We start from the raw sequence: 26,652 nt of genomic DNA, 5'->3' as shown, positions 1-26,652 counted from the left end.
CAGGCCGTTTTATTGAGCGTTGCTGTCAAATGGATCTACCCTACTCCTGAGGGCTGTGGGCACACTCAGAAAAAGCAGCTGGTTTCATTAAAGGGATGCGAATGCAATCGACGTAGCCAATATGGTTACAAGAGAACCTGTTCTGAACAATGGGCATGCAAGATATGGCTGTTTCCAATGAGCCGTAATGGAGGCAAGGCGACTGGCTCCTTAAACCTCACATCCTCCATTTTGCTCTTGGCCCACATGTTTTTGACAGAAGGTGAAAGAAGGATGCCACCAACAAGCACTTTAGTTTCAAATCGGCCATCACCACATTCCTATATTACTTCATCTTTAAAGTGGTCTCGGGAGGATAGCACAGGGGCAACGTGCTCACCTTGGAAGTGAAACAACATGGAGCAACAGGGGTTCGATCCCCGAGTCCGCACTTAGAAACCTCTGGGTATTAAGTGCGTTATAAATAACCTATGATGTCATGTCATATCATGATGACATGATAAAGTGAGCTACTGACAACAAATGATGTGTTAAATCTCACACTGAAGCCAAAATCCTAAATTACTGCAACAGAAACCTGACATTTTCAGAAGCCTTCCAAAGGGAGGTCAGAACGTGCTAACAAAAGACTACAAACACATGGCCGGGCTCCCTGTCAGGGTTGGCTCTTGGTCCTGGCTGTGGTTTTGGCTTGGCTTGGTTTGGTTCAGATGTATGTCTTTGTTCTGAAAAGATGAGGTGATGGCCTCAAAGCAGCTCCCTGGGAAAGACATGAAAGGTACCTTGCCCTAGTTTCTTGATAATAAACACTTCACTATTTGTGTTATCAGCATCATGGTATTTATTGGATACCTGTGATCTTAACGAAAAATGTAATAACGAAAACCTTTTTAACGAACTGAAAATACTGAAAAAATACCCATTTTATTTTCATTTGCCCCCCAAACCCTGCTTTTCCTAGGTTCATAACCCCACCTTAACCCCTCCCAACCAGTTTTAATCCTTTACCTCACCCCCCCATACATATTTTTACTAAACATTCAGGTTTTTTTTTATATTTTGGGTTTGTTTAAAAAAATGTTGTTACTATCTAATCGTTAATATTACTGTATACCGTATTTATTGAGCACGGACCGAGCTTTGAGAAGTAATGGAGCGCTTTACAGTGCTATACAACAATACAGATACACAACGGAGCATTTTACATAGATATACAACAGAATAGATATACAGCTGGGGTAAGATACAGAGGGGCACAGAGGAGGGTCACAGCAGCAGAGGGTGGCACAGCAGCAGAGGGTGGCACAGAGGAGAGGGGCAGACGGCGTCCAGCAAGTCAGGTGGCACAGGGGTCGAGTTGATGACCTAGGTGTTGAGGAGAGGGTAGACTCCTTGAAGAGGTGGGTCTTGTGTTTTTTTCTGAATTTAAGAAGCGTGGGGGCGAGTCTGATGCTGATGGGGAGGAAGTTCCAGAGTCTTGGGGCATAGGCAGCGAAGGCTTGTTTTCTGGTCCTTTCCTTTTTAAGCAACGGATTTCGAGTCTGCGCGTGGCCTGGCTTCTGGTGGTGCACTGTCCGCTGGAGATGCTGAGTGTCTCTGCGAGGTAGCTGGGTGACTTGAGGGCAACTGCCTTTTAGATGATGCAGCAAGACTTAAAGGTGATTCATGCATGCAGTGGGAGCCAGTAAAGGCTGATGAGGGCCGGAGTGAGGTGCTCGTATCTGCTTAGGCCAGCGATGAGGCGCACAGCCGCGTGTAGGACACTTCTCAGGGGCACTAATATGTATTACCCTTCTCCCACCATGTTCTTACAGATAGCATTTATGGTCCTCCACCTAGTTCTCAAGAAACAGCAAGTCTTCTGTATTTGATTTGGTGACCTTCCTACTCCCACCAGGCTGCCAGGCTACTGGGCTTTCAGCAATATTTCTTTCGAGGGACTAGTGATCCTGAAATTCCCAACAGGGTCTCGCTTATAGCTCCCAGATAGCTTTTAATCCCACCACTTCAGGGATTTAGAAGTATGTTTCTGAGCCCAGATCAGCCAGTCTCTCCAAATAGTCTGCACTCTACTCCTGGATTCTGGCAAGCTTAGGCTACACTGGATGGGGCAACTCCATTTCTCACTCCCTCTTCTTGTTTGGCCCTCTTGACATGGCCACTGCAAGTTTTCTCATCCTCTTTCTTCCAGCTCCTTCCACCACTCTCACTCAGGAATGCCGTCCTATCACCCACACAGCCAGGAGATTTCTGCCTCCATTTATATTCACATTGCTAAATTGATTAGAAAAGTCATTCATGGGCCCTCTTCTCTATAGGCTTTCCATCTAAGGATCCACCACCTCCCCATTACTATGACGGGTTCAGGTGATTTCCTGCCATTGTTACACATGCTATGCTAATTAGGGTCAGTCCAGGCCCAGGTCCCCAAAGTCCAAAGTGATAAATACCTTGTCCGCCATTTTTGAATCAGGCGCTATCATCATAGTGACCCTTGGACCTCAAACGCTAACCGCTTTGCTGCAAAGTACGTGTCTGTGTCCCTCACTTAAGGCACTGCACAAATAAATTCTGCACTGCAGGAGTGTCCTGCCCAGTTACTGTTTAAGGATTTTCCGTGACGCTACGATGCAGAGTCCTTCACCCTCCCTCTTTTCAATGATCTTGACTATCGTAACATAGCGTATACTAACTACGCTGACGACACTCAGGTACTACCCCCCTTTACCGGCATATACGAACAAGACACTGCAGCAGTAACCAAAATCTACACAGCTATCCAAACCTGGATGGCAGCCAATGGCCTCTGCCTAAATGGGGATAAAACTGAGATCCTCATAGTTGGCACCAGGGAAACACTCAATAAACATCCTACTCAGTACAATAACTTCATGTAACGCTCACCTGGTATCCACGGGGACGTCACTCAGACTGTTCTGACCTCTTACGACCTCAAACCTTTCGCTGGAGTCTTCTCGACTGGAAACTGGGCCTGAAACACAAGATTGGTAGAGTTTAACTCCATATTGTCTCTGTGTGCTTGAACCTCTTCTTCCCCGGGGTCCAACCCTTCCCTTTGATCCACAGTTCACCTTGTTTTCTTGGAAAGTGTGCTCTCCGTCCTGCTTTCAGCGCAGGGGCGCGTTGATTGATGCAGGCTTGTTGCTGCCTAGTTACTTCACTGGCAAGAGTCCGACAGGTAAGTATAATGAGTCTTTTGAACAGTTCTCTAACTTCTTTCCCTTCCTTCCTTAAATGATGGCCGGTGTCCGGGGATGGCGACGTGCTGCTGAGATGAGTAGCGCTGAAGGTGAGTGAGAGCGCGATGTATTTGTATTTGTATTTGTATTTGTATTAAACTGAGTTCTTTTTCTGTGTCTTTTAGGTGCCGTGACATTTTCAGCGTGGATGCCGGTTATGAAGAAGAAATGCGGTGAGTAAGTGCGGGATGCGGTGCCTCTTGATGTTTCCACGCTAACCTGGAGTGTCTTTTCCCTCTTGCAGATGGATGAGAAGTTTCAGAGACAGAGTTCCCCCAGAGCGGCTGGGATTCAGGTAACTGTTTGAAGCTTGTACAGTCTTTAAAAATAAGCGAAGATTTGCTGAATGCTTACTAATACCTTTTTTCTGTTCTTTTCCCTTTTCCTTAGGAAGCGGCGTGCCAGGATGGGAATGACACCGCCGAAGATGCCCGCAGAACAGAAGAAGCGATGAATGATGGGCAGAAGCGCCGCAAGGTAAGGCTGTTCCTAACGGTGTTCTTATTCTTGCAGGAGCTGAGCGCAGAAGAAAGATGCAGGCCTACTGGAGACCAATCCGAACACGGTGAGTGTCACGCTGCAGGTGCAGAAAACACAAAGCATGTTTCTCTGCCTGGGCGTGGCTTAAATAGTCTCTGGATATCCCAGGTGTCTCTGGGCTGAATCACACCCAAAAGACTAGACTGCACATGCAGTTCTGGGAACCGAAATATGTGGGGGCATCCATCTTGTCCCCATCAAAGCACTACAAGTTCAATCCCCAATGTTATCCTATGGGAGTGAGTGAGACTGGTGCCACAAGCGCCAAGTCTGACTCCAAGTGGGTCTTTGGAGGGATGGAGAGGCCCTTGAGGGCCATGTAGGTTATCGTGGCCTGGCTCCAGCCTGACATCTTGGAGGGCTGGGGACATGAGGGGCAGGAATCATGACACTTCACCATAGATAACTCCACCATGACAGTCTCAGCAGCAGTCAAGAGCCTGGGAGTATACCTCGATGCCTCACTGTCCATGACACGGCAGGTCAATGCTATAGCCTCCTCGGCCGCACTCACCACCAAGGTGATCAATGCTGTTAAGCCCTTCCTCTCCACGAAAAACTGCCTATCCATTGCCAGAGCCACAGTAAGTACCAAACTGGACTACTGCAATGCCCTACTCTTGGGCACTTCGGCCAAAAACCTCAATAAACTACAGGTCATGCAGAATAACACCCTCAGGGCAACCCTAAGCATTCCAAAAAGGGACCACATCACTCAGGCTAGGAAAGAAGCTCACTGGCTACCAGTAAAAGAATGTATACTCTTTAAAACTCTGTCCACCATGCATAGGTGCCTCTTCACCGAGGCCCCACCCTACTTATCAGAATGAATCACCTTCAACTTCTCAAACAGACCCATTAGAGCACACCTGACTAACCAGATCTACGTCCCAGCCTTCAAAAGAGTGAAAGCTGGAGGCTCCAGCTTCCAACACCTAGATCCCAAAAACTGGAACGCCCTACCCACCACACTCAGAAATGAAAGTTCTTACACTGCCTTCTGTAAAATGCCGAAAACCACACTGTTCCGCTAGGACTAACCATCATGCATAGTTACACTGTCTCAACTGTAGCCCCAATGACAGCTCAATATGCATGCTCTGTAGGTCCTATGCCTGTCATCTATTCTGCTTAAATTTGTTGATATGCCTTCCTACCAACTGAATAAGATGCTACTTATATGTATGCCTCCCAGGTGAACAAGCTGTAACAGCGCCACAATGCCCCAGGGCAGTTGTGTGCTTTGTAAATGCAAATAAATAAAATAAATACATAAATAAGCCCATTGTGTGCTGACCTTGGGCATCAACTACGACCCATGGAGGGGGTTTGTTTGCAGACTGAGAAAAACGGTTCTCTAATGTTCAAATATGGAAGCCTATTCTCCAAGGGTTTTTTCTGCAGGTCCTCGGTATTAAATCTTGGGTTTAAGGCAATCAACCCATTCTGCCCTTCCATTAATAAGATATCCTCTCCCATGCTTGGAGCTACCGGCACCTCTGCTCTCACTAAGGATGGGCTAATACCGCTCAGGAGGACCCTACATTTACCACCTCCAGGGCTTGCATCTTTGAGTGGGTGGTTCTTAGTGCCCCCCCCCTCTTCTCCCCATTCCCAGAGTTCCCCAGCCTTCCCTTGGGGCCAATGGATGGCTGATCTTGTCACAGTAGCTTTTGTTCGCCCAAAGCTGGGACACTTAAGTTCTCACAGGGGGCGCATTTTAGAGGGGTGCAACCTTATTGTGTCCTTGGGTGAGGGGTCAACTATGGAAAAGCAGGCCCATCTTAAGGGTTTTGCGGGTATGGGGCAAACGCAAGTGTGCTCCTCACAAAACAACAACATTGAGGGATCCTGTAGCAGCAGGAACATTCAAAAGAAAGGTATCTAAACTGCAAACCGGATGTTTAGTCTTTAATATGGCCCTTTTCTCCAAGAGGATTCTGCAGAAACGGGTGCTCCACAGATTCTCAATGATCCTTTCTGCGAGATTCTCAACACTTTCCCCTTTCCTCACCTGTCACCTCGCCGGCACAACAGGACTGGTGCCGCTTCCCGTACAGACACGGGGTGTAGGTGGCCTGCGCGAGCTGAAGGAAACCAGCACACAGGGTGACGATAAAGAAACCCAGTGGGAAATTCCACTCATGACTTCACAACAGCATCGCTTTCGATTCTTCTTATTGTGCCATGTTAAGCGCTATAATCCCACACACACTGCTCTATTAGTGTAGGTTCAGGGGTCCCCTAATAGATCTAGATGGGATTGATTGAAGGATAACAAGCCCGCGCTTAGATGAAACTTGAATGATGGCGTGTGCCACACTTGGAATTGTGAACACCAGCCTGCGTAGCATCCAGATAGGGTTGTGAATGATAGCATGCCCACACCTGGGCAGATTTCTAGATGCTATCCTGCGCCCATCTGGATGGGACTATGAATGTTGGCTTGCCCACACCCAGATAGAGTTCTAGACATTGGCCTGCGCCGCATCCAGATAGAGTTGTGGGGGTTGACGGGTGCCACACTTGGACAGAACTGTGAATGTTACCATGCTAAAGGTCAGGTAACCCACTAACCAATATAACCTCAAACTCTGCATACTTATCTCACTCAAAAACTCACACAACCATCTCTCGCAGAACAAGCCGCACGCACTTCACAACACTGCAACCACACATAAGCCGGACCAACAGCACATGCGGCCTGACACCGATCCAATACCCGCACCAAAGCTCAGCACCTGGTGTAAACAGAGTTGAAGCTGGCAACAGAACACCACTCCTCTCAGTTTCCTACTCCCTCTTCACCTTACTAACCCATCCCACCTTATCATTTACAGATCCGCCAGAGCGCCTGGGGACCAATTCCGTTGGTGACGGTGTGCGGTACAAATACCTTTAACATTTAACATACACATTTCCAAGAATGGGTCCCTCTCAAACTTGCAAACGTTCTCATGCAAGGGTGCCTGGCTGAATCGCATAGAGAAGCATCTCTTTATCCCTCACACATTGCCATGCATGGACTCATTGGAGTCTCCCATACGTTGGCATGCAGAGGTACATCTCTCAGAATCACAGAAGTGCAGTCTAATGCTGTCATCAGCCACTTAACCAGCTTGCCCCTGGACAATTTGCATCTTTTACGTCTGCATTAGTTCACTTACTTGCCCAAATTAGGGAAAATTATCAACAGGCGATAACCCTTAGTATGCGAGGTTGGACATCTATGTTTTAAACTTGCTACTTGAGGAGTTTACAAAGGAAAACCTATAATGACTCAGTGACAACTTTTCTGTCTTTGCAACCCCTGAACCCTTTTCACACTCCCAACAGGGACATCAGTTCACCCAAAGGCCAGGGGTAGCGTAAGTGATGTCATTCATTGGGATGACATTATAGGAAATGATTTCACATGACTTTTGGTGTTTTTTTCAAAGGAAATAACATCACGCATTTAAAAAAAGCTGCAATGACTGTAAGAAGAAGAATCACACTAAAGAAGACAATTTCGGTTGCCAATCGTATAGTAATTGGGGTGCTGTCTTGAGATGCCACAGTAAAGGCATACTATGCCAAGGGCAGGCCGCACAGTGTCATCATAGACCAGTGGCACAGCCTTCCTATGACAGTTCAGCCTCATCTGGCCAGTTTCTACCATCTATTGCCAGTTATTAGCCCATGCCAGGTATAGTTATAATTTGGTGAAAACAGTGTTTTACAGTACACACATAGTTATAATACGCTGAACACTGCCTCATACACACCACCGTACTCCTCTCTTATGCACTTTGACCCTCTTATGCAGGGTACAGTCTGACATGCTGGAATACTGACATCACATGCCAGTTAAACCTGATATTCCAGGTATGCTCATCACATGTCAGACTCAGGTACAATCTGGCATGGCTAGCTACCGCAACAGTACCCCAAGTGTGGCCTCTTGTGTTGCCAGATCTACTCTGTCTCCACCAGCAGGCAGTGGCAGATTGCACACATGTCAGAAAGGGTCCCGGCTGGGTAGCTTGCAGAGATAGTGCAGGGGATGGGGGGATGGTGTGGGGTAGTCCTGGGTGTGAACAGGGTGCATTTTAAAGCTCATGATCCATGATGTTGGCTTCATAATGCAAAGTGACCTGGATCACTTCTAAATTATCCCCAAGCATCCCAGGGAGAGGTCAGCTCCCACACTCCACCTTGTCACTTGGGGATTTCTGCACCAGCAGCATACATGCCAACCCCACCCCCCAGCCCCCTCGATTTAGGTGGGATACTCCTGATTTTTCAATTAAAAATATTGCTATTCTTTACTTACTTCCACCTAAAATAATTAAATCCCCAATGCAATCCTACTGGGAAATTCGTTTCTCCCACTTTCTGTGGCAAAATATCCCTCCCAGGTGCTCAAGAATGTAGGCATGTATTCTGCAGTGAGAATTAAAAGTTGCACTCATGGATCCAGGCCTACTCCTCAACCTGTGCAGCCTCCAAGACAGGTAAAATCAGATGCTTTTGGCAGGTAATCCCATTTCAGTCAATGGCAATTAAGGTGGGTGATAAAGGTTGTCCTCTGCGGTTGAGCCCATTGAAGTCTTTGGAAGACAAGGGTCTTATTGCTTGGACGAACAATTATTTAAGTTGGGGACAACGTCCAAATGAGGATGAGTTGGGAGATTTTACTTGCAGATCTCTGACTTTTCCCGTGACCATACGTGAAAAGCCACCCAGTTGTGTTTTGCTTGGAATTCTGAGACTTGTCATTTTCCTAATTTTCATACGGAAAAGAAAAAACTACAGTCCCAGACACCAAACAGAAAAAAAAGACTGTATGGATTTCTCACGCATGTCCACGGTAAACTGGAGAGCTCTGGGGCCCAGTCAGACAAGTTCAAAAGCCGCTTAGTATAGCTCTCTTCGTCGCAAAGCAGACTGGACAGTTCTCAAGGATCCTGTTGTGTCCCTCTTAGCAGGAGAGCCGGTGTGGGCGTGGCCAGCAATCTTGCTTGAAGATCACTTCCGCTAATGTGTGGGTGCACAACATCTCGTGCAAGTTGTTCATCTCACTTACTGCTACATGGAGTGTAACGTGATGGTTGATGCTAGTTCCCATCTGAGAAATAGACCTTTGGTTGCTAGGGCCAATTCTCAGATGGGAAATCGCTGCTGCACTGGGTTTTAGATTACTCTCACTGAGAATGCTACATCACATTAGAGAAAGGGCCCCTTTTGCTCCCCTGGTGGCCAGGTTCTGCATATAATAACGGATTTAACAATATTCTCACTAGGAATGCCAAATCTCATCAGCAAAAAGCACACAGTTAAAGTTAAACTTTCGAATGGGAAATAGCTAATTTCACTTAATAAAAACGACCTTTCAGTATGGGAAAAGGCACACTTATCCTTTTCCCCTCACAACAGCTTAAGTCATCTCTAATGGGAACTATTAGATCCTAAGGTCATTTTATTGATGGTCATAAAAGCATTTACAGGGTAGACCACTCCCTGCAGTAGAAAAGAAGGCTTTTATGTTTTAAAAAATGTGGGCAAATTATTTTTTTAGAGAACAGACTAGTTCCCATCACACAACAAACCTTGTTGTCGCGCCAGGTTGGAGTTCTCTTTTTCTAATGGGAATTAGTTGTTGCACTGTGAATAGCAGGCTAGTTGCCATTAGACAAGAGGACCCCTTAGTTTCCCAGGGTTAGGGGGTACATCTTTCGAATGGGAAATAGCAACTTCATTTTGAAGAGGCTAGTTCTTATTAGACGAAAGGACCCCTAAGGGTTAGGAGTTTGTTTTTGTGAATAGGAAATAGCTGCTTCACTGTGAGAAGGCTAGTTCCCATTAGATGAGAGAATGTATTGCTCTCCCAGCGTTAGGGGTCTGTTTCTCTAATGGGAAATAGCACCTTTATTGTGAACAGTCTAGTTCTGATTAGACAAGAGGACTCCTGGGTCACTTAGTGTTAGGAGTCTGTTTCTCAAATGGGAAATTGCTGCTTTATTGTGAACAGGCTAGTTCCCATTAGACAAGAGGACCTCTTGGTCTCCCATGGATAGGGGATCGTTTCTCGAATGGGAATAAGCTGTTTCAATGTGAACATGCTTGTTCCATTAGAGAAGAGAACCTCTTGCTGTTCTAGGGTTAGGAGACTGTTTTGCTAATAGGAAATAGCTACTTCGTTGTGAACAGGCTGGTTCCCTTTAGACAAGAGGACCTCTGGCTCTGCCAGGGTTAGTGGGCGTTTCTCCAATAAGAAAAAGCAGCTTCATTGTGAATAGTGCAGTACCCATTAGACGAGATTACCTCTTGCTTTCCCAGGATTAGGGGTCCCTTCTTCTAATGGGAAATAGCAATTTCATTGTGAACAGGCTGATTCCCATTAGACAAGAGGACCGCTGGGTCTCCGTGGGTTAGGGGTCTGTTTCTTGAATGGGAAATAGCTGTTTCACTGTGAACAGGCTAGTCCCCATTAGACAAGAGGACCTTTTGATCTCCCAGGGTTAGTGGGACGTTTCTCAAATGGGAAATAGCTGCTTCACAGTAAACAGGCTAGTTCCCATTAGACAAGAGGACCCCTGCGTCTCCTTCGGTTAGGGGGTGCATTTCCCAAATATGAAATAGCTGCTTCACTTTGAAAAGGCTTGCTCCCATTAGACAGGAGGACCTCTTGGTCTCTAAGAGTTAGGGGTTTGTTTCTCAAATGGGAAATAGCTGCCTCACTGTGAACATGTTAGTTGCCATTAGAATAGAGGACCTCAGGGTCTCCTGGGGTTATGTGTCAATTTCTCAGATGGGGAATAGCTGCTTCATTGTGAACAGGCTAATTCCCATTAGACGAGAGGGCCTCGTGCTTTCCCAGGGTTAGGGGTCTGTTTCTCTAATGGGAAACAGCTGCTTATGTGAACAGGCTAGTTCCCATTAGACGAGAGGACCCCTGGATTAAGAGCCTGTTTCTCGAATGGGAAATAGTGGTTCCACTGTGAACAGCAGTGGTCGAAGTGAGCAGGAGCAGTTGGGAGCGGTGCTCTTCTACGTTTTTAAAATAAGTTTTACTGTTCCTATACTTTTATTTTAAAAGAAGCCACTCCGGAATGGTTTCGTTTTAAAATATAAGTGTAGGAGGAAGTTGAAACCTGCACTTTCAGTGCACTACACTGAAAGTTCCCTTAAACTGCAGATGCATGTATTTGTGGGTTTGTATTGTGTGTGGGAGGGTGCGTGGTGATGGGGTTTGTGCGGAGTTGGTGCAGGCCAGCAGGGAACATAGTTTCACTACTTCTTTTTGTACTCTTCGACCACTGGTGAACAGGCAGTTCCCATTAGACGAGAGGATCACTTGCTCTCCAGGGTTAGGGGTCTGTTTCTCTAATGAAAAATAGCTGCTTCATTGTGAACAGTCTAGTTCCCATTAGACAAGAGGACCCCTGGGTCTCCTTGGGTTAGTGGTCTGTTTCTCAATGGGAAATCACAGCTTTATTGTGAAGAGGCTAGTCCCCATTACAAGAGAGGAACGTAGGTATCCATTTCTTGAATGAAAAATAACTACTTATTTGAACAGGCTAGTCCCCATTAGACAAGAGGACACCTGGGTCTCCCTGGGTTATGGGTCTGTTTCTGGAATACAAAATAGCTGTATCACTGTGAACAAGCTAGTTCCCATTAGACGAGAGGGCCACTTGCTCTCCCGGGGTTAGGGGTTTGTTTCTGTAATGGGAAATAGATGCTTCATTGTGAACTGTCTAGGTGCCATTAGACGAGAGGACCCCTGGGTCTCCATGGGCTAGGAGTCTGTTTCTCAATGGGAAATCGCTGCTTTATTGTGATCAGGCTGGTTCCCATTAGTCGAGGGGGCCACTTGGTCTCCTAGGGTTAGGAGTCAATTTCTCTAATGGTGAATAGCTGCTTCGCTGTGAACAGGCTTGCTCCGTTAGACGAGAATACCTTTTGCTCTTCTAGGGTTAGGGGTCTGTTTCTCTAATGGGAAAAAGCTACTTCATTGTGAACAGGCTAGTTTCCTTTAGTGGAGAGGACCTCTGGCTCTCTTTGGGATGGAGGACCATGTCTCAAATGGGAAATTGCTGCTTCAACGTGAAAAGGCTAGTTCCCAATAGACTGGAGGACCTCTTGGTCTCCCAGTGTTAGTGGTCCATTTCTCAAACGGGCAATAGCTGCCTCACTGTGAACAGGCTAGTTCCCTTTAAACGAGAGGACCTCTTAGCCTCCTAGGGTTAGTGGTCCGTTTCTCTAATGGCAAATAGCTGCATCACTGTGAACAGGCTAGTTCCCATTAGATGAGAGGATCTCTTGCTCTCCCAGGGTTAGGGGTCAGTTTCTCTAATGGGAAATAGCTGTTTTGCTGTGACCAGGCTAGTTCCTGTTAGACAAGAGGAACTCGGGGTCTCCTTGGGTGAGGTATCCATTTCTCAAATGGCAAATAGCTACTTATGTGAACAAGTTAGTTCCCATTAGACAAGAGGACCCCTGGGTTAAGAGTCTGTTTCTGGTATGGGAAAAGCGGTTTCATTGTGAACAGTCTAGTTCCCATTAAACGAGAGGACCTCTTAGCCTCCTAGGGTTAGTGGTCCGTTTCTCTAATGGCAAATAGCTGCATCACTGTGAACAGGCTAGTTTCCATTAGACAAGAGGACCCCCGAGTCTCCTTGGGTTAGGGGTCAGTTTCATGAATGGGAAATTGCTGCTTCATTGTGAACAGGCTAGTTCCCGATAGGAAAGAAGTCCACTTTCTCTCCTTGGGTTAGGGGTCAGTTTCTCGAATGGGAAATAGCTGCTTCACTGTGAATAGGCAAGTTCCGATTAGACAAGAGGACCTCTTGCTCTCCCATGGTTAAAGGCTGTTTCACAAATGGGAAGTTGCTGCTGTATTATGAACAGGCTAGTTCCCATTAGACAAGAGGACCTCTTGATCTCCAAGGGTTAGGGGGTCCTTTTCTCTAATTGGAAATAGCTGTTTCTTTCTGAACAGGCTAGTTTCCATTAGACAAGAGGGCCCCTGGTTCTCCTTGGGTTAGGGACCAGTTTCTTGAATGGGAAATAGCGGATGATTCACTGTGAACAGGCTTGTTGCATTAGACCAGAGGACCTCTTGCTCTTTTAGGTTTAGGGGTCTGTTCCTCTAATGGGAAATAGCTACTTCATTGTGAACAGGCTGGTTCCCTTTAGATGAGAGGACCTTTGGCTCTCCTTGGGGTTGGAAGACCATTTCTCAAATGGGAAATTGATGCTTCACTGTGAACAGGCTAGTTCCCTTTAGACAAGAGGACCTCTTAGTCTCCCAAGGTTAGAGGTCTGTTTCTCAAATGGGAAATAGCTGCCTCACTGTGAACAGGCAAGTTGCCATTAGAGAAAAAGACCCCTGTGTCTCCTTGGGTTAGGGGTCTGTTTCATGAAGGGGAAATTGCTGCTTCATTGTGAACAGGCTAGTTCCCAATAGAAAAGAAGGCCAATTTCTCTCCATGGGGTACGGGTCTGTTTCTCGAATGGGAAATAGCTGGTTCACTGTAAATGGGCTCGTTCGCATTAGACGAGAGGACGTATTGCTCTCCCAAGGTTATAGGGTGTTTCTCTAATGTGAAATAGCTGCTTCATTGTGAACAGGCTAATTCCCATCAAAGGAGAGGACCTCTTGCTCTCATTGGGTTGGAGGACAACTTCTCAAATGGGAAATAGCTGTGTCACAGTAAACAGGCTAATTCCCATTACACAAGAGGATCCCTGGGTCTCCTTGGGTTAGGGGGCCCATTTCTCGAATATGAAATAGCTGCTTCACTGTGAACAGGTTAGTTGCCATTAGAATAGAGGACCTCAGAGTCTCCTAGGGTTATGGGTCAATTTCTCAGATGGGGAATAGCTGCTTCATTGTGAACAGGCTAGTTCCCATTAGATGAGAGGATCTCTTGCTCTCCCAGGGTTAGGGGTCAGTTTCTCTAATGGGAAATAGCTGTTTTGCTGTGACCAGGCTAGTTCCTGTTAGACAAGAGGAACTCGGGGTCTCCTTGGGTGAGGTATCCATTTCTCAAATGGCAAATAGCTACTTATGTGAACAAGTTAGTTCCCATTAGACAAGAGGACCCCTGGGTTAAGAGTCTGTTTCTGGTATGGGAAAAGCGGTTTCATTGTGAACAGTCTAGTTCCCATTAGACAAGAGGAGCCCTGAGTCTCCTTCGGCTAGGGGTCTGTTTCTCAATGGGAAATCAGTGCTTTATTGTGAACAGGCTGGTTCTAATTAGTCGAGAGGACCTCTTAGTCTCCCAAGTTTAGGGGTAATTCTTTCGAATGGGAAATAGCTGCTTCAGTGTGAACAGGCTCCTTCCCATTAGACAAGAGGGCCTCTGGGTCTCCTTGGGTTAGGGTGTCCGTTTCTCAAATGGGAAATAGCTGCTTCATTGTGAACAGGCTAGTTCTAACTAGACAAGAGGACCTCTTAATCTCCCAAGATTAGGGGTAATTCTTTTGAATGGGAAATAGCTGCTTCAGTGTGAACAGGCTACTTCCCATTAGACAAGAGGGCCTCTGGGTCTCCTTGGGTTAGGGTGTCCGTTTCTCAAATGGGAAATAGCTGCTATATTGTGAACATGCTTGTTCTATTAGACAAGAGGACCTCTTGCTCTTCCAGGGTTAGGGCACCATTTCTCTAATGGGAAATAGCTACGTCATTATTAACAGGCTAATACCCTTTGAACGAGTGGACTTCTGGCTGTCCATGGGTTGCAGGACCATTTCTCGAATAGGAAATAGCTGCTTCAGTGTGAAAAGGCTAGTTCCCATTAGACGGTAGGACCTCTTGGTCTCCCAGGGTTATAGTGCGTTTCTCTAATGTGAAATAGCTGCTTCATTGTGAACAGGCTAGTTTCCATTAAAGGAGAGGACCTCTTGCTCTCATTGGGTTGGAGGACAACTTTTCAAATGGGAAATAGCTGTGTCACAGTAAACAGGCTAATTCCCATTACACAAGAGGACCCCTGGGTCTCCTTGGGTTAGGGGGCCCATTTCTCGAATATGAAATAGCTGCTTCACTGTGAACAGGTTAATTGCCATTAGAATAGAGGACCTCAGAGTCTCCTAGGGTTATGGGTCAATTTCTCGGATGGGGAATAGCTGCTTCATTGTGAACAGGCAAGTTCCCATTAGATGAGAGGATCTCTTGCTCTCCCAGGGTTAGGGGTCAGTTTCTCTAATGGGAAATAGCTGTTTTGCTGTGACCAGGCTAGTTCCTGTTAAACAAGAGGAACTCGGGGTCTCCTTGGGTGAGGTATCCATTTCTCAAATGGCAAATAGCTACTTATGTGAACAAGTTAGTTCCCATTAGACAAGAGGACCCCTGGGTTAAGAGTCTGTTTCTGGTATGGGAAAAAGCGGTTTCATTGTGAACAGTCTAGTTCCCATTAGACAAGAGGAGCCCTGAGTCTCCTTCGGCTAGGGGTCTGTTTCTCAATGGGAAATCAGTGCTTTATTGTGAACAGGCTGGTTCTAATTAGTCGAGAGGACCTCTTAGTCTCCCAAGATTAGGGGTAATTCTTTCGAATGGGAAATAGCTGCTTCAGTGTGAACAGGCTACTTCCCATTAGACAAAAGGGCCTCTGGGTCTCCTTGGGTTAGGGTGTCCGTTTCTCAAATGGGAAATAGCTGCTTCATTGTGAACAGGCTAGTTCTAACTAGACAAGAGGACCTCTTAGTCTCCCAAGATTAGGGGTAATTCTTTTGAATGGGAAATAGCTGCTTCAGTGTGAACAGGCTACTTCCCATTAGACAAGAGGGCCTCTGGGTCTCCTTGGGTTAGGGTGTCTGTTTCTCAAATGGGAAATAGCTGCTTCATTGTGAACAGTCTAGTTCCCATTAGACAAGAGGACCCCTAAGTCTCCTTGCGTTAAAGGTCTGTTTCTCGATCGGGAAATAGCTGCTATATTGTGAACATGCTTGTTCTATTAGACAAGAGGACCTCTTGCTCTTCCAGGGTTAGGGCACCATTTCTCTAATGGGAAATAGCTACGTCATTATTAACAGGCTAATACCCTTTAGACGAGAGGACCTCTGGCTGTCCATGGGTTGCAGGACCATTTCTCGAATAGGAAATAGCTGCTTCACTGTGAAAAGGCTAGTTCCCATTAGACGGTAGGACCTCTTGGTCTCCCAGGGTTATAGTGCGTTTCTCTAATGTGAAATAGCTGCTTCATTGTGAACAGGCTAGTTTCCATTAAAGGAGAGGACCTCTTGCTCTCATTGGGCTGGAGGACCATTTTTCAAATGGGAAAAAGCTGCTTCACAGTAAACAAGCTAGTTCCCATTAGACAAGAGAACCCCTCGGTCTCCTTGGGTTAGGGCAGTGGTCTTCAAACTTTTTATGCCAAAGTCCCCCTGAGCAAACAATAAATTGTTCGGGACCCCCCCTACCCCGCCCCTCTGTGTTGATGTTCTTTTTTTTTTATAGAGATAGCTGCGAAATGTGTGATGTCCATACACAAGCACACTGAATTGTTTTGTATATGAAACTCTGACGAGCATGCCAATCAAAGAAGTTGCCTCACATTGTAAATCCACTAGGCCAGTGGTCTTCAAAACAGTTCAGCCTAGGCACCCCTGAGCAAAATCTGGGAATGCCGGGCGCCCCAAAAAATGCCAAATGGACAGTATGTATTGCGCACCATCACTGCACCCTACTCCCAGTATTGTCACTGGGCTCCCCCACCTGCTCTCATCACAGTGGCTGGGGTCCTTCATCCCACTCCAACCCAGTCCCTGGGCTCTCCCCACACCATCACACAACCTGGGCTTTCCCCACCCTGCTCCCACCATCCCATGGTTCCCGACCATCCTGCTCCCACCACAGTCCCTGGGCTCCCCCATCCCGTTCCCAACACAGTCCGAGAGCCAGTGGCAGCTGGTGAATTTTTTAAGTGGAGGGGCACTTCACGGGAGGGTTCGGTGGGTTTCCCCCCGTGAATTTTTAAATAAAATAATCGGTTAAAATGTTGCATTGTAGAGCATTCTTTAAAAGAAAATGGGTAATATCCAAACAGATTGCAATTGCTGCTTGGGGGCAAAGGGGGGAGGCATGACCTGGTTTACTGAACATCTAGGATAGATGCAGAGCAAAAATATACCATCCGTGTCCCCTGTGCCCCACTAGGCCTAACAAAATCAACATGGTTATGTGTGTATGCAAGGCGCTGGTGTGCCAAGGGGGAAAGCATGGTATTTTGACTGGCTATCTATGATAGAAATCCAGTAACAAAATACCATCCCTGTCGCCTGGGCTCCACAGCGCCTCAGAAGGAGAGCTGATTTTGGCACGTGGGTAGGGGGATTGTGCAACAAAGGCATTTAGGCATTTTTTAAATGCCTTTGTTGTACAACCCTCCTTCCCCCCTCTATCCACCACTTACCAAAATCAGCTCAACGGACCAAAACAAACTAACACACACATTCATACAGCAATCACTCTATCATTCACACGAGCATACATCACCATGCACTCACACATAACACAAGCATTCACGCATCCATACACATGATTCAATAAAATAACTTAACATAAACATACCTTCTGCCTCGGCTTGCATGTGGGTGCTGAAACGCCCTGTTGCAGGCTGCTCTGTCCGTATGTGCGAGGAGGCGCAGGAGCTCCCCCTCGCACACACAGACATGCAGTGCCCCAGCCAGCATTTCCAATGAGCAATGCAATGCTGGCGAAGCAAAACGCCCCAGCCTTGCATGGATCAGTGAGCATGTGCGGCTGGGGAATAAACTGAACTGTCAAAGGGAAATAAGGTTTCCCTTTGACAGGTCAGCCAGCCCAGGAGCATTCCCTCAGCTGGAAAAAGCAGCTGAGGGAGTGCTCATTGTTTCACCGGGCTAGCTCCTTAGCTCCTCCATAATGGGTGAGGGGGCCACTGGGTGGGCACCCCCTCGCCATTATTGATGAGCCGCCAGGCTCGGACTGGCCTTCTGGCCTGTTCCCCTTCCCTTTGCCTTGTCGCGCTCTGAAACAGCTGTGTACGAGCGCAATACAAATAAAATGTATCATATCATATCATAGGGCAAAGCCTGTACCAAAAATACTAAATGCTATTTTGGAGCAGTCAAAATGGGCCACCTTTTTGGCCAATGTGGGCAAGTTTGATGAGTTACTTCCCTACGCAGTTAGTAATTTTGACCATTGTTGCTGAATAAATATTCTATAAATATCACAATGCACTTACATTTTAACACAAAGCACCCCCCTTGGGTACTATTCAAACAGTCTGTTAATGAATATCCATTTACAACTGCAGGCCACTTTTTCATTGGTGCCTGAGGCAGTGTCATGCTTCAGCCCGACCATGTGAGCCGCCCCTGCCCATTTCTTCCAAACTAAAATAAAAAAAAAATTTTAAAAGTTTTTTTTAAATATATCTTTTTTTTACATTTCATGCTGGGCTCTCGCGGCCCCCAGGGATGCGGCCACGCGCCCCACTGTTTGAATACCGCTGAGTTAGGGGTTCAATTTCTCGAATATGAAATAGCTGCTTCACTGTGAAAAGGCTTGTTTTCCCATTAGACAGGAGGACCTCTTGCTCTATCAGAGTTAGGGGTCCATTTCTCAAATGGGAAATAGCTGCCTCACTGTGAACAGGCTAGTTGCCATTAGAAGAGAGGACCTCAGGGTCTCCTAGGGTTATGGGTCCATTTCTCGGGTGGGGAATAGCTGCTTCATTGTGAACAGGCACGTTCCCACTAGACGAGAGGGCCGCTTGGTCTCCTAAGGTTAGGGGTCAATTTCTCGAATGGGAAATAAATAGCTGTTGACTGTGAACAGGCTAGTTTCCATTAGATGAGAGGATCTCTTCCTCTCCGACGATTAGGGGTCAGTTTCATTAATGGGAAATTGCTGCTTTGTTGTGAACAGGCTAGATCCTGTTAGACAAGAGGCACTCTGGGTCTCCTTGGGTTAGGTATCCATTTCTCAAATGGAAAATAGCTACTTATGTGAAAAGGCTCATTCCCATTTAGACAAGAGGACCCCTGGGTTAAGAGTCTGTTTCTCGAATGGGAAAAAGCAGTTTCACTGTGAAAAGGCTAGTTCCCATTAGACAAGAGGATGCCTGGGTCTCCTTGAGTTAGTGGTCTGTTTCTCAATGGATAGTCGCTGCTTTATTGTGAACAGGCTAGTCCCGCTTATACAAGAGGAACTATGGGTCTCCTTGGGTTAGGTATTCATTTCCTGAATGGAAAATAGCTAATTATGTGAACAGGTTAGTTCCCATTAGACAAGAGGACCCCTGGGTCTCCCTGGTTTATGGGTCTGTTTCTGGAATGGGAATTAGCTGTGTCACTGTGAACAGGGTAGTTCCCATTAGACGAGAGGACCACTTGCTCTCCCAGGGTTAGGAGTCTGTTTCTCTAATGGGAAATAGCTGCTTCATTGTGAACAGTCTAGTTCCCATTAGACTGGAGGATCCCTGAGTCTCCTCAGGCTAGGGGTTAGTTTCTCAACAGGAAATTGCTTCTTTATTGTGAACAGGCTGGTTCCCATTAGTCGAGAGGACCTCTTGGTCTCCTAGGGTTAGGAGTCAATTTCTCGAATGGGAAATAGCTGTTTCATTGTGAACAGGTTAGTTCCCATTAGACGAGAGTACCCCTGGATCTCCTTGGGTTGAGGGTCCGTTTCTCATTGGGAAATTGTTGCTTTATTGTGAACAGGCTAGTTGCCGTCAGAAGAGAGGACCTCGGGGTCTCCTGGGGTTATGGGTCCATTTCTCAGGTGGGGAATAGCTGCTTCATTGTGAACAGGCTAGTTACCATTAGACGAGAGGGTCGCTTGGTCTCCTAGGGTTAGGAGTCCAATTCTCTAATGGGAAGCAGCTGCTTCATTGTGAACAGGCTTGTTCCCATTAGATAAGATGTCCCATGGGTCTCCTTTGGTTAGGGGTCATTTTCCTGAATGAGAAATAGCTACTGCGTTGTGAACAGGCTTGCTCCGTTAGACGAGAATACCTCTTGCTCGTCTGGGGTTAGTGGTCTGTTTCTCTAATGGGAGAAAGCTACTTCATTGTGATCAGGCTAGTTCCCTTTAGTGAAAAGGATCTCTGGTTCTCTTTGGCTCTCCTCTGGCTTCACTGAGAACAGGCTGGTTCCCAATAGACTGGAGGAGCTCTTGGTGTTACAGGGTTAGCAGTCCGTTTCCCGAATGGAAAATAGCTGCCTCACTGTGAACAGGCTAGTTCCCTTTAAACAAGAGGATCTCTTAGCATTCTAGGGTTAGTGGTCCGGTTCTCTAATGGGAAATAGCTGCCTCATTGTGAACAGTCTAGTTCCCATTAGACTAGAGGATCCCTGAGTCTCCTCGGGCTAGGGGTCAGTTTCTCAATTGGAAATTGCTTCTTTATTGTGAACAGGCTGGTTCCCATTAGTCGAGAGGACCTCTTGGTCTCCTAGGGTTAGGAGTCAATTTCTCTAATGGGAAATAGCTGTTTCATTGTGAACAGGTTAGTTCCCATTAGACAAGAGTACCCCTGGATCTCCTTGGGTTGAGGGTCTGTTTCTCGTTGGGAAATTGTTGCTTTATTGTGAACAGGCTAGTTGCTGTCAGAAGAGAGGAACTCTGGGTCTCCTGGGGTTATGGGTCCATTTCTCGGGTGGGGAATAGCTGCTTCATTGTGAACAGCCTAGTTCCCATTAGATAAGATGTCCCATGGGTCTCCTTTGGTTAGGGGTAATTTTCCTGAATGCTGCTGCGTTGTGAAACAGGCTTGCTCCGTTAGAAGAATACCTCTTGCTCTTCTGGGGTTAGTGGTCTGTTTCTCTAATGGGATAAAGCTACTTCATTGTGATCAGGTTAGTTCCCTTTAGTGAAAAGGATCTCTGGCTCTCTTTGGCTCTCCTCTGGCTTCACTGTGAACAGGCTGGTTCCCAATAGACTGGAGGACCTCTTGGTTTTACAGGGTTAGCGGTCCGTTTCCAGAACAGAAAATAGCTGCCTCACTGTGAACAGGCTAGTTCCCTTTAAACAAGAGGATCTCTTAGCCTGCTAGGGTTAGTGGTCCGGTTCTCTAATGGGAACTGCTTCATTGTGAACAGGCTAGTTTCCACTAGACCAGAGGACATCTTGCTCTTCTCGGGTTAGGGGTCTGTTTCTCTAATGGGAAATACGTACTTCATTGTGAACAGGCTAGTTCCCTCTAGACGAGAGGGCCTGTGGCTCTCCTTGGGGTTGGAAGACCATTTCTCAAATGGGAAATTGCTGCTTCACTGTGAACATGCTAGTTCCCAATAGACAAGAGGACCTCTTGCTTTATTAGAGTTAGGGGTCAGTTTCTCAAATGGGAAATCGCTGCCTCACTGTGAACAGGCTGGTTGCCATCAGAAGAGAGGACCTTGGGGTCTCCTGGGGTTATGGGTCAATTTCTCGGGTGGGGAATAGCTGCTTCATTGTGAACAGGCTAGTTCCCATTAGACGAGAGGGCCACTTGGTCTCCTAAAGTTGGTGGTTAGTTTCTAGAATGGGAAATAGCTGTTCACTGTGAACAGGCTAGTTCCCATTAGATGAGAGGATATCTTCCTCTACCAGGGTTAGGGGTCAGTTTCTCTAATGGGAAATTGCTGCTTTGCTATGACCAGGCTAGTTCCTGTTAGACAAGAGGAACTCGGGGTCTCCTTGGGTGAGGTATCCATTTCTCAAATGGCAAATAGCTATATATGTGAACAGGCTAGTTCCCATTAGACAAGAGGACCCCTGGGTTAAGAGTCTGTTTCTTGAATGGGAAATAGCGGTTTCACTGTGAACAGTCTAATTCCCATTAGACAAGAGGACCCCTGGGTCTCCCTGGGTTATGGGTCTGTTTCTCGAATGGGAAATAGTGGTTTTACTGTGAACAGGCTAGTTGCCATTAGACGAGAGGACCACTTGCTCTCCCAGGGTTAGGAGTCTGTTTCTCGAATGGCAAATAGCTGCTTCATTGTGAACAGTCTAGTTCCCATTAGATGAGAGGTTCCCTGGGTCTCCTTGGGTTAGTGGTCTGTTTCTCAATGGGAAATCACTGTTTTATTGTGAACAGGCTAGTCCCCCTTATACAAGAGGAGTTCTGGGTCTTCTTGGGTTAGTTATCGATTTCTTGAATGGAAAATAGCTACTTATGTGAACAGGCTAGTTCCCATTAGACGAGAGGACCACTTGCTCTCCCAGGGTTAGGGGTCTGTTTCTCAATGGGAAATAGCTGCTTCATTGTAAACAGTCTAGTTCCCATTAGACAAGAGGACCCCTGAGTCTCCTCAGGCTAGGGGTCTGTTTCTCAATGGGAAATCGCTGATTTATTGTGAACAGGCTAGTTACCATTAGATGAGAGGACCTCTTGTTCTCCTAGGGTTAGGAGTCAATTTCTCTGATGGGAAGCAGCTGCTTCATTGTGAACAGGCTCCCTTTAGAAAAGATGACCCATGGGTCTCCTTGGGTTAGAGGTCATTTTCCTGAATGGGAAATAGCTGCTGCTTTGTGAACAGGCTTGCTCTGTTAGACGAGAATACCTCTTGCTCCTCTGGGGTAAGGGGTCTGTTTGTATAATGGGGAAAAGCTACTTCATTGTGAACCAGCTAGTTCCCTTTAGTGGAAAGGATCTCTGGCTCTCCCAGGGTTAGCGGTCCATTTCTCAAACGGGAAATAGCTGCCTCACTGTGAACAGGCTAGTTCCCTTTAAACAAGAGGACCTCTTAGCCTCCTAGGGTTAGAGGTCAGTTTATCTAATGGCAAATAGCTGCATCACTGTGAACAGGCTAGTTACCATTAGATAAGATGACCCATGGGTCTTGTTGCGTTAGGGGTCATTTTCCTGAATGGGAAATAGCTGTTTCGTTGTGAACAGGCTTGCTCCGTTAGACGAGACTACCTCTTGCTCTTCTGGGGTTAGGGCTCTGTTTCTATAATGGGAAATAGCTACTTCATTGTGAACAGGCTAGTTCCCTTTAGTGGAGAGGACCTCTGGCTCTCCTTGTGATGGAGGACCATATCTCGAATGGGAAATTGCTGCTTCACCATGAACAGGCTAGTTGCCAATAGATTGGAGAACCTCTTGTTCTACCGGGGTTGGTGGCCCGTTTCTCGTACGGGAAATAGCTGCCTCACTGTGAACAGGCTAGTTCCCTTTAAATGAGAGGACCTCATAGGCTCCTATGCTTAGTGGTCCGTTTCTCTAATGGGAAATAGCTGCTTCTTTTTGAACAGGCTAGTTTCCACTAGACAAGAGGACCCATGGGTCTTCTTGGGTTAGGGGTCTGTTGCTTGAATGGGAAATAGCTGCTTCATTGTGAACAGGCTGGTTCCATTAGACCAGAGGACCTCTTGCTCTTCTAGGGTTAGAGGTTTGTTTCTCTAATGGGAAATAGCTGCTTCACTGTGAACAGGCTAGTTTCCAATAGACGGGAAGAACTCTTGGTCTCCCAGTGTTAAAGGTCAATTTCTCAAATGGGAAATAGCTGCTGTTAGGCAAGATTGTATGCAGTACCCTTTGGGTGCCATACAACTTCCCTGACCTCCTGGCAATAAGAACCCAACCTTTGGCATACGTTTGTACTACACAGGTTGGTAGTGTGGTCGAGTAGCCAGGCTTATCTCAAGAGGGGTCAATGTGAGCTGTAGGGGAGTTACACAGATATTCAAAGTGACAAGTATTCAAATAAACTCTTACACACAAGGTTTGTTGATTAAACAATTATTAATTTATTTAAAGGTTAGTTAGAGTAAGCCTTCTTCAGAAGGGAGCAATATAAAGCATCACACAAATACACTTCACAAATACACAATCTTAGTTTTCTAAATCAGCAAATACCCATTTTGGATGTCTCACAGACACTACCTACACCCTGGGTTGACTTCAATAGCTAGGGTGTTGTGGACATTAATATATCACTGTTGTATTTAGATATACTGGCGAGGAGTGTCAAAGAAAAGAGGTTTCAGATAAAGACAAGTATTCACACAATCATTCTTAACCAGGTAAGTACTTTAAAAAAAAAACCTAATGCAAAGTCAGGTAACCCTTTCCTGGAAGGAAGGCAAAACACATAAGCAGAGGAGAGAAGAGTCATTCAGGAAGCCAGGCCAGCCAATGTTAAGTTAGCAAAAGTCAAGGTGAACTGAAGCACTTTTTGCAGGTGAGTTAAAGTCTTGCACAATGTTTTAGAAATCTTTGTAGCAAAAGTAGAATCAAATGTAGGGTGACAAGCTATTAGGCCTGTGAGTAGTAGAAGATGCAAGCAACTCTACAAGAGCAACCGATACAAGTCTCAACTGAGATCAAGCAAGGTGGCACAACAAGAGGTACGTTCACTTAGACTGTACAGTACCTTTAGGTTGAAGAAAAGTGCAGCAGATGACTTCTGTTCCTGTTGAGCTCTTCAGATCCTGGTGTTCCTGTGCCTCAGTCATGGGAACAAGAGGGATGACTTCTGGGGACTCCTGCACTGCAATGAGACTGTCACCGACCTCATCTGGCAATCTTCAAACAAGTGGCACTTTGGTGTTTCAGATCCTCGCGTCTACCGCAAATAGCAACACTGTGGTTCCTGGCTGTCGAGATGGGCTTTCCTTGCATCTGGGGTCCTGCACTCTATTGATGGGGGTCAGGCTCGGTCAGTCCTGCTTCCTAGGAGTCCGGAGGATCTTCCTGGAGATCTTGGCCATCTTAAAAGCAAGGCACATAATCTGGTGTTCCTCTCCCTGTCTATGTGGTTCCAGCAACGACAGCAGTGGAAATTTAACCTGCTTCGAGAGGATGTCCAGGTGGCTTATTTTGGAGTTGATTGGTCCCACCAACTGAAAGGGAGAAGAAGTTGTCCTTGCAGGGCTTCCCTAGTCAAACAAAAATGGAGTTTCAGCACAGCAGCAGGGCTTCACCGGGCAAACCAACGGTCCAGGAGTTGCAGCAGGCGTTCTCTTCAAGTTCTTCTTTGGATTTCTTCGTCCAGTGGTCGACTCTTCCTTCCAAGCCAAAAAACCTCGCCTTTTATGCAGGTTTCTCCCATTCATTCCAGCCTAGCTGTCAGTTACCCAGCAGGGCGGCTGTCCTTGCTGGACAGCCAGCCGGCCAATCACCTAAGAGGGCATTCCTGTCTCCTAGGAGACTAAGCACAGGGAGTTTCAGGCACCTCCCTCACTTCATGCCCCAGCCAGACATCCTGGAGACAGAGGCGGGCTTCACTCGTGAATTCTCCCAAAGACAAAACAAACAAAGGGACCAAACCTGGCTTGACGTGCAGAGTAAATTTCACAAAGGACCTTTCCACAAAGAAATGTCAAAAAAAGAAGATTGGGGCCATTTTGACAAAAATGGCACCCTTGAGTGCTTTACCGTGGCTGCGAATGCAGCCCGCGGTAAAAGCACACCATGGTAGTTAAAAGTAAACCACTGCCACCAGCTATTCATCGAGGAAAGGGTAACATAAAATTGTTATATGAGAAGCTAGACAAAGGGGATTCTAAGTAACCCCTCCAGCACCCTATTGTAAAATAGCGTGTGCTGGGTCTAGAAAGATACAAATGTAAGTAAAGTCAATTTCACTTTAGTGCTCTTGGAAACAGTAGTTCATCCAAGAGAAGGTATTTAAACATTTGGGAAATCTGAAAGACTTAACTGTGTCACTGCACTGAAGGTGCTGTGTGACACAATGTAAAAGATGATGCCTATGGAGTTTGTCAGAATCCACAACACAGATTTCAAAATCACATTAAAATACACGAGAGAGTGGGGAAAAGGGTCTCACTCTCTCCAGGTTAAAAATTCAAGTCCTCAAAATCCAGCAAAGTTGCTGGGGCTGTCTAAGGTAGAGAGGAATTAGCACATTTCTGAGAATTCTCCCTAACACACCGAGGAAGCACCCGTGAAGCATCGCTTTTCCCACTCCCCTTGGACCGTTTGTGAGGATTCTGCTGCTTACTGCCTGTTTATCGGACTATTTACGCTTATTTGGCGTTAAACCACGCCCATCCACGCCAAACGTATTTATTTGGGCACGCGCGCGCACCGAGGAAGCACCTGTGAAGCACTGCTTTGCCGCTTCGCCACGGCGTTCAGGGCTTCCGGCGCGGTGCTTCCTGGCTGCTACTGCTACTTTTTTTTGATGGTGTGTAAAATCGTACGCGGGAGGGGCTGTTCCTTCTAAAACTGCTGTGAGCTTGGATGGCACACAAAGCAAAGGGCCCGTATCGGCTCACCACGGCCATGCCCCTTAACATACATCAACGCATCATGTCAGAGTTGCAACCACTCTATGACGAGCTGCCTAAAGCCGTCAAGGCTGCTAACATTTGCTCAACTCTGATTGCTCGTACGCCCCGTCCCAAAGCAAAAACTACCCACAAGAAGCATGCGGCAACGACGAACAACGTTGATATACGCAAGTATGGCTTTTGGGCCTTTGGGAATGCTGCAACACACCTTACTCCTCTTCCAAGGGAACCGCAACCGTCTATTGATGATGGTGCACCCGTATCCAATTCTTGCATGGGTGCGTGTGCTCAGGGATCCTCTGCTTCTGATTTAAAAAAACAGAGTGAACTAGATCTTAACAATGCTAATCTTGCAAACTCCCTCACATATAGCATGGTATTACGTAATGCTTCATCTGGTGCCCCATGTGCATCGAATTCTGATTTTTCAAATGATAATGAAGATGCAGTAATAGAACTCGATTCTATTAATTCTTGTTTCTCGGCCCGAGAAGAGGGCTCTAATCTTTCACAGTCTCCCGATATGTTCCAGCATTCTAGCTGCAGCATTTCTGCTCTAGCTGACTCTTACATTGCTCCAACGCAACGCAAGGCAATTTCGGAAACTCAGACCTCATTAAAAATATCACACACTTT

This window comes from Ambystoma mexicanum, chromosome 11, assembly GCF_040938575.1.
Source record: "Ambystoma mexicanum isolate Mex_15411 chromosome 11, UKY_AmexF1_1, whole genome shotgun sequence".
NCBI lineage: Eukaryota > Metazoa > Chordata > Amphibia > Caudata > Ambystomatidae > Ambystoma > Ambystoma mexicanum.
Note: the sequence above shows the minus strand (reverse complement) of the source record.